The following is an 8,979-nucleotide window of genomic DNA, read 5'->3' on the forward strand; positions in this document are numbered from 1 at the left end:
TGGAAGCTTGTATCCCTTAGGAAAAAGTTAACCTTTATACCAGGGACTGTTAAGTACTTCATGTATCTTACCTCATTTCCTTTGTCTTCAAGGCCTGAGCCTGCACGTGGAGTTAAGGTAAAGCAAACTGGTTGTCATCTCCAAGTTTCAAGTGCTGGGGCCCATCTCTAGTCAGACACTGAAAGTGGTCCCTGAGCCCACGCTGGTCAGACACTGGCAGCTGCTCCTCCTCTGCTGCTTCACGCTTCTTACAGCTTCTGCAGCACGTGGGCCAGCCCCTACTGCTGTGCCCCTGGGATCCCATGTCAGCCAGGTGAGTGGGCTGCACAGAGTCCTTCAAATAGGGCCAGGTTGTGCTCACCTGCTGAACTCTTAACAAGTACTTCCAGCGTGTGCATTCGGACTTGTCTGAGCCCAGTGATTTGGCCTACAGTCCCACCCTCCACATTATCCTACTTTTAAAGGCAGTAATGTTTTCTGTAAAAGCTTTCAGAGAGATTATTTCCGAAAAGATTCCTCTAGTCTAGAATCTAGAAAATCTAAAAGCAGTTACTCTGCTAACAAGCATTCATTCCCTCACCCCACTGAGCACAGAGGTCCCCATCAGAGCTGTGCACTTCGCAAGGGAAGGCAGCGGAATGGCAGCTTTCTCAGCCAGCCGGGTGCACAGCCCCCGAGAATGTCCTCTGAACCAAGGAATGGCCAGGAGTGTCTGCACAGAATGGAATCACAGGATTTTCTCCCCTCTTGGGAGCAGGTATTCCAATGGAAGGTACACTGATGGTTAGAAGTCACTGCTTTTTGGGGCTTCCCTGGTGGTGCAGGGGTTAAGGATCCACCTGCCAGTGCAGGGGACACGGGTTTGTTCCCCGGTCTGGGAAGATCCCACATGCCGCGGAGCAACTAAGCCCGTGCGCCACAACTACTGAGCCTGCATGCCACAACTACTGAAGCCCGTGCACCTAGAGCCCGTGCTCTGCAACAAGAGAAGCCACTGCTCACCACGACTAGAGAAAGCCCGCATGCAGCAATGAAGACGCAACGCAGCCAAAAATGTAAATAAATAAATAAATGCAAGTCCCTGATGTGTGGCAGAACTTCCGCCCATTGGTCCTGCCAATTAAGGCCTTTCCAGCCAGGCTGAGGGAGCCAAACTTGAAATAAATCTTTTTGCTTCTCTGATAATTACAATTATCCTGAAACTGCCCGAAGAGATATCTCAAACACAACCTGGTGTACATGCAGCCACCATACTTGAGGTCATAAAATACATCCTGACAGGACTATAACATCTGCACCCACAGTGAATGTGTTACTTCACTGGGGTAGTAACCCTTTCCCAGACTGTAGAGTGACCTAGTCGGGAGTAATAACCACTCTACAAAACTCGTTCAACAGGAAGTTTCATAAGGGGATATGACATGCTGTCCGCACTGTGATGTTCACTGCTTTGCTCTCTGCAACAGTAGACGAGGTGACTGAGAACGTACCTTGGAGCATTTGGGGGGTGTACATGCAGGCCTCTGCTGTTCCAACCCATGAAGTGTCCCACCTTCAAGGCTCGCTTTCCACCCCTGTAAATGGAAGAAGCAGTAATGCCCACTCCCAGAGTAGCTGCGAGAGTGAAGCAAGATTATGATGAGCTTAGTACCAGGTCTCACAGATGTAAAGGTGTCAGCAAATGGTGCTGGTTACTAAGGTCCAAAGGCCTCTGACATCTCTGGGCCATCTGACCCCGGGGGTTAAACACTGCACCTGACAGGTAATAGTCACTCAAGCAAGGTCATCTGGCAAGTCATTCTGCCTGCCAGACTCTCCTGTCTTCAAGAGTCATTCAGAACTCCTGGTTCCTACTAGATCATTAGGATGACTCACTCCATCAGTCCTCCAGGGAAGTCTCTCCCCAGTAAAATGCCCTTAATCCTGACATAACACCCCTAAGTGAAGGATGCTCTGCAGTTTTCAAGGCCATTTCATGTATATCGTACTAAGCTTTGTAACAGCCTTGTGGTCCAGGTGGGACAGACATCACCCCACTCTACAAATGAGGAAAGAGATGGAGGGGCCTTAGAGATTTGCTCAGGACCACGGGCTTGGATGGCTAGTGGGACGGGTCCCAGAGCCCAGGTCCTTCACTACTCCTGCCCCCACCTCTGCCCCATTTTGTGCTTGTTCCAGCTTGTCACTGGCCACACCCTGGCACATGGTCCCTCATCACTGGAGCCAACAAGGCAAGCTAATCTTAGGTGAGTCCCTGTGTCCCTTCCCACTTTGTCCCTAAGATGCTCCCGATTCACCCCTTAACCCGGGTCAGCTCTCCCCTACACCTTCCCTCCTGTGGGCCTTGTTAGAGAAGATAGAGTGGTCCAGACAACAGCCATCGCAGGCGCCCATTCCTTGGTCACCCTCCAAGTGTTTGGACAGCAAACTGATTCTCTTCCCAGAACTACCTCTGGGTGGGCAGGGGCAGGACGACGGCAGCTAGGAAGTCCTGCAGGGCAATGAGGGACCCAGGGCCACATCCTAGGGCTCAGATCAATGTGCCCTCCATCTGCCATGACATTTCCCTCCTGGCTGTCACGTTGCTGAAAATCTGGGCTCCTCCTGGCAAACCAGCTCCACAATCGCCTAACATGTCCACTGACAGAGACACCACTTTGGGTTCCGTGGTTCTTTCCCAGGAGCCGGGAGTACTCAGACTGGTGTGTGGCCCCAGTATCCAGTCACCTAACTTTCACCTGGACATCTGGCCACCCAGCCGGGGACTACATTTACCAGCCTCCCTTGAGATATGTGACCACGGAGCTACGTTCCAGCAGATGAGAGGAGAGGAAATGATGTGTGTGCCTTCCCGACTGGCCTCACAGAACCAGGCACACAATTCCCTTTCCCTCTGGCTAGATGTGGACGAGACGGCGGGAGCCGGAGCAGCTGCACTTCAAGGTAAAAGCTAAGTGATTTCAAGGCCCTGCCAGGCCTGACCTCGGACCTCTGGGCTGTTAACATGAGGGAGAATAAACCTGTCACTGAAGCCACGGGATGATGGGTCTCTAAGTCTCAGTAGCTGCGTCTGTAACCCAGCCAACACTCTGGTTCACCAAGACTCACCTGCCTTCCTCCTGGCTTGCTTCCTGATGGCAGCAGGGCTCACACTGCACCAGACAGGGCATCACACACTGCATACCCCTGTCAAACCACAAGTTTCCAAGATACGTGACGGCTGATAGACAAAATATCTTTGGGGGTAATACTGCCCATATCCTTCAGAATCAAACTCAACAACCTCCCTGTAAATTAAGCACATAGAAATGGGGGGAAATGGTGAAATGCTTCAAACACTGCCTTACATGGTCATCAGAGATTAACCCAGAGATCTGTGGACAATGATATTCTTCACGGCACTTTTTTACCACGGTGAAAATTTTAAAGCAGCCTCAACATGTAACCATTCAGGATTCTTTTTAAAAATTAGGGTAAACTGGAATACATTCAGGCAATGGGATACTATGACGTTCTTAAAAATCAAGTTGTTGAAGAATGGAGATAGATGATAGATAGATAGATGATAGATAGATATAGATAGATGATAGATATAGATCTGATTGAAAAGAAAGCAATCAAAATGTAAGTGAGATGATTTATGTAAATTGTGTAATTGAACAGGGCCTTGCATAAGGGAATTGTTCAAGTTTATTGGTTATAAACAGTACAAGAGCATCTAAAATGCATATGCAATGCACACACACACACACACACACACACACACACACACGCACAGAAAAATAACAGGAATAGTGTGCATCAAAATGCTAACATTTATTTTTGTGTGGAAGAATACCCCATTAAGTGATTTTATTTCCTTTGTATTTTTCTGTGTTTGCTGAATTATCTGCATTAACAAATATTACTTCTGTAATTAGAAGGAAAGCAATAGATATTCTAGAACAAAATATTGCCTTGATTATGCTGGCTACTAAATGTAGTGAAATAGGCAATTATTCAACATGTTTCATACCAGTGATTCACTCCACCCACCAAGGGGGACCTTGTCAATCTCGCAGAAAACTAGGTGTAGTTTGGAAAAAGTACTTTCTTTGTTTTTCAATGACGTTTAATTTATTTTTAGAACTTCAAATAACAACCAAGAAAATGGTCTAAGATTTTTTATGTTTGTGAAAAATGGGGCCTACTGGTTTAAAAAAGGCAAAGATTTGTTGCTTCAGAATCAGTCTTTTTAATGTGCTATAATAATTCAACTGGTGTCCAAGCCAACCAGCGAATTTAAGGGATTTGATCATATTTAGATAAATCAGTGATGAAATAAGGAGGAATTACCTTAAAACCAGAACTGAAGAAAATACTAGAGCTTTCCCATGGATATTTAGGTTACAATAAAATTCTGTGTTGGTTTGCTAATTCGACCCAGAGTTAAGTCAAAGTTCTGAACATGTGGAGTTTTTGTGTTGGAAACTTCTTTGGGGAAAGCCCGAGGAATCCCTCTGAATGTCTCTGTAAGACAATAGTCACTTTTGCTTTCCCCTCACATCCCCTGGCATGTCTCATGATACACAACATAGAACTTCTGAAATTCTCAGAAGTACTTGGTACAGGAAGTCAATTTCTACTTTGTGCTAACATTTGTCTGAAGAAGACGTGGGGGGGGTTGAAAGGGTGGTTGGTTTGGTTTGGTTTTTTATGTTTCTTTTTGCATAAATTTCCTTCCACAACTATAGCCTGTCTGTGGGAAAAGGAAACACACAGGAAGAGATGCCATTTGCACAGCTGTCAGTCTGCTCAGAAAGGAGGTGGGGCAGAAAGAACCCAAATCAATCCACTGTAACAGGGTTGGTTTTTCTCCTTTTATTCATGAACTATGTGAATTTAAACCATACAGGTCAAAATGACCAAAGAGTTGTTTGAAAGAGATTCTTCTTTTTAGATTCAAGATACACAGGAATAGCCATCTGTATTGATGTTGCTACTGGTTTAAAGAAGGAAAAAAAAAAACTCAGTTATCATAATCTTGACCAGTAAAATTTAACATTTCTTACATAAATAAGGTGCCAAAGGAAAGCTCAGACAGCAAAAGTAACCTCAGCTTCTTTCAAACAAAAAAGAAACCTAATGTTTTGGCCCTGTTTCATCAAACCTTAGACAAATACGTAATTCTACAATTTATAATAGTGTCTAGTAATTTTTGGAACTCCATTGATATTACACATCAAACAATATAGTCTCCCTTTGATGGGAAATTAAACAGTACCATTATTTGGCAACAGAAGTATATTACAGTCAACAGGACGTCCATCAGGGGTGACTTAGTCCCACCCCTGGGCAGGGCTGTAGGGGGAGCAATATGCCACCAGCACTGTGACCCATTTGTCACTGGAAACACAAAGGACTCATGTCAGGATTGATACATTCTTTTCTAAACAGATGAAGGCTAAGTGGAATGGCCTGAAGCAGTCACTACTGGGCAGGACCCCACATCCTCTGGCTTTTCTTGACCCCAGACTTTTGCAACAACCAGGGCCCAAAGGGCGGTTGACCGGCTGACTCATTCCCACTCACAGCCCTCTTGCCACACCAGCCACGAGGGCTTGGTGCCCAGGAAGAAGGCCAGGACTTACACTGGGTGAGTGGACCAGAGCTTGTCCGCTTCTGCTGGCTGGCTTTAGATGGCCTTCCCTGGCCACCTTGAACAAAGAGATCTCTAAACAGCTCCATGTTTGGAAATGAAGTCAGTTACATCCACATGGACAGTTCCTCAAGGAGATTTGCAGATTACTCATATGACAAGAGACTCCAGGAAGCTTCCAGAAATCACAGCTCCCCACACCCCTGAAGTCCAGGAGGTCACTTGGACTCCAGCATTTGCCAATTTCAGGCATGTCGAAAAAGGACTTTGACTGTTGGTTGACATTATTAGGAAGCACACAACTTCTTGAAAACTGAAGGCACGCACTCCCCGTTTGTCCTTTCAAGCCATGGCCCTCAACTTTCCACAAATGGTGATCCACATGCAACACCCCCAGATCACCAGGAACTGGCTATTTTCGCCACTTCATCATTCCCAGCTTGTTAAGGGAGGGGTTGCACTCACGGGGTTGCCACCTCCTGAAATGACCTCTGAATGTACCTCTCAGGGGTTTAGACCTTGAGTTTCACAGGATTTTGCATTCCATCCCTCCCTAGGTGGCCTGCGGGGACATTTCTGGTAGCAAAGTATAAAAAGTCTGTGCCCCAGAAGTAGCCTGGACCTCTGACCCTTTTCTGGGACAGGGAAAAAGAGGAAGGCCTCTTGCCCAGGGGTCTCCATCATGGACACAGGCACCTAGGAGGCTGCTCTGTGCTGCCTGTTCTGTGTGCCAGAAACAGCTTAACCCACAAAGCCCCAAACTTCATCCTTCAACCCACCCAGCAGTGCCATAGGTGAAGACGGTGAGGATGCCCCAGGAAATTTCATGGAAAACGCAAACACCAAAGGGATCTGCTGAATCTATCCAGAAAGAGAACTGCAAAGGGTGAGCCAGGGTGGGTCAGGGGGTGGCCTCCCTCCCACGTCAGGAACTCTCTAGAAGGATGGTTAGGTCCACCCAAGATTCCTGACCAATATGCCAGAACCCATGGAAGCTTCTGGAGCACATCACACAGATCTGATGGGAAACAGGCTCTCAATCCTCCTGTCCTACCTGTTTAATGAAATACCTGGGTCTCATCCAAGGTCATGGCTAGAAGGTACTTATCAGTTTATCACAACACCACCCACTTTATTTAAATTCATCACATTCTATGCCCCTCAAAAATGACTTCTTTGAATTTCTAACGTATGCAACTCGGATTTTCCTTTTAATATAAGAAATTTAGTTGGGTTGAACCCAAGTAATCTGATTAAGTATTTTCTACTCCTGGGATAGGTTTTTAATTTTTTTTCTATAGTTTTATGCACTTAAATTAGATTCCTAAAATACTCTCATATACATACAGAAAAATAATCTCTCAATGACAAATCACATTTTACAATAACAAGTTAAATATTTATAACTACAGAATCTGTGTTAGTTTATGCAACATTTAACCATAGCCTCTTACACGCTATATGTACATTTAGTCATGGACATTCCCATAAACATACAGCAGAGATTTCTGGACAGACCATTTAAAGAGCGTAACTTTTTCACTTTATGTAGTGGAATTCTGCATTTTTCTTAGCTGGAAACTGTATAAAACGCAGAAAATCAGAAGCTAAGAACTGATTATCATACACAGGACATTTTTGTTGCAGATTCTCATCTGTTTACATGTATTTACACATATATTGACCACCTATAGATGTGAAGGTACAAAGCTGATGTAGCTAAGGCAATAGGACATGAATTGTATGATTGATTGCCAAGTTGTCTATCTAGGCAGGGCTATGAAGGGGTAAAAGAAGTGGGTCAGGAGGATACAGACCTCAGCCTGCTGGGCTTCAGCAGACAAGATCTGAAGTTGGTTTTACAGTCCAAAGACACTTGGGCTACTGGCAATGTATGTTTTAAATGCACGTGTTAAAATAAATATCATTACCAAAGATCTTGCTAGAATATCTACTTTCCAATAGTGAATATTTAGCAGATGACATTATAAGGATGTTGATTTGTAAAATGTACACCAAAATGTTCATTCATGAAAACTAACGTTGACACAATATTACTTAAATGCTTCTAGAAAACACTTCTGAACTTTCAGTAGTCTGGACGATGGCACTACACGTAGAAACAAAGCTATAATTTGCTATTTCGTTCAGAGCGACGCTATCAAATCCTTGCAAGGTGAATTTGATATTTCTGTTCAACTTTCTGTCAACACTTTTACTTAGCAAACTTTATAATCCCAGACAGAATCGGGAAACATAGACGGGATTATTGCTCTGTGTGTGTAGAAGTGAAATCGATTTGCAAAGACAAAGCAGAAGTGCAAAGGTTTTGGAGCATCCAGCCGAGTGCTAGAAAACACTAGCGAAAGAAAGTAACAATAACCACACGGCAGGAGGGGCAACTCCGTGGTCAGCTGCCTCCCCGGCACGTGGTCTTCTAGAACTCGAGGCTACTCACGCAGTGGGGTCGTTCCTCTCTCCCCACATCACCCTGCTCATGGATGGGATCCCATGGGGGAGAGCCCAGCTGGGAAGCTGCTGCCCTTCTGAAGCAGGAGCCCTCCGGACACCTGTGGAGCAAGGGACCAGCCTGGGCAGGGTGGCAGCGGGCTTCCCTCTCTCCAGGGAGTGGAGATGCAGGTGCAACGTCCAGCCCCAGGGGAGGGGGCACTGAGCACTACCCTACCCCCGCCAGTTCCCCATTCTTGTTACCATCACCTGGATGGTCACTTGAAAGGCAGAGGCTGGAAAAGCCTCTCTGTCCTACCAGCAAAGAGGAGACAAGCCCCCAGTGGATGACTAACGACTGAAAGGAAGGGTTTTATTTCAAATCAGTGGGTTAAATGGTAAAGGCTTGGAGGCCTCTTGGCACACATGGCCTGCCCTGGACTTGGAGCCCGGAGACCAGGCGCATCTGTCAGCTAGAGGCTTGGGTCCTGTACCCTGTGATTGGTCCAGACCATCTGTGCCTTTACAAAGTAAGAAGCCAAAGGTGAAGCCCCACTTGCTTCAAAAATCAACTGAAAATACAGTGTGACCAGGTCCAGCTTCACGGGTGTCCAACCTGTGCAGTCACATGGGACCCTGTGCTTAAGGGGGCCTGCTCTTGGTTTAATTCTCTGCTGTCATCACCTCAAAATTCTTCATAATTTTGAACAAGGGGCCTCACACTTTCATTTTGCACTCAGCCCACAAATTATGTAGCGGGTCCTGAGTATGACTCTGGGAGGGTCAGACCAACCTGTTTTCCTGTTCAATCCCCATATCCACTCATTCCTCCCGGTGCACATGCAAACACACACACACACACACACACACACACACACACACACACACACACA

The sequence above is a fragment of the Aethalodelphis obliquidens genome, unplaced genomic scaffold (genome assembly GCF_003676395.1).
Source record: "Aethalodelphis obliquidens isolate GAN/ISIS:26980383/991018 unplaced genomic scaffold, ASM367639v1 scaffold1, whole genome shotgun sequence".
NCBI lineage: Eukaryota > Metazoa > Chordata > Mammalia > Artiodactyla > Delphinidae > Aethalodelphis > Aethalodelphis obliquidens.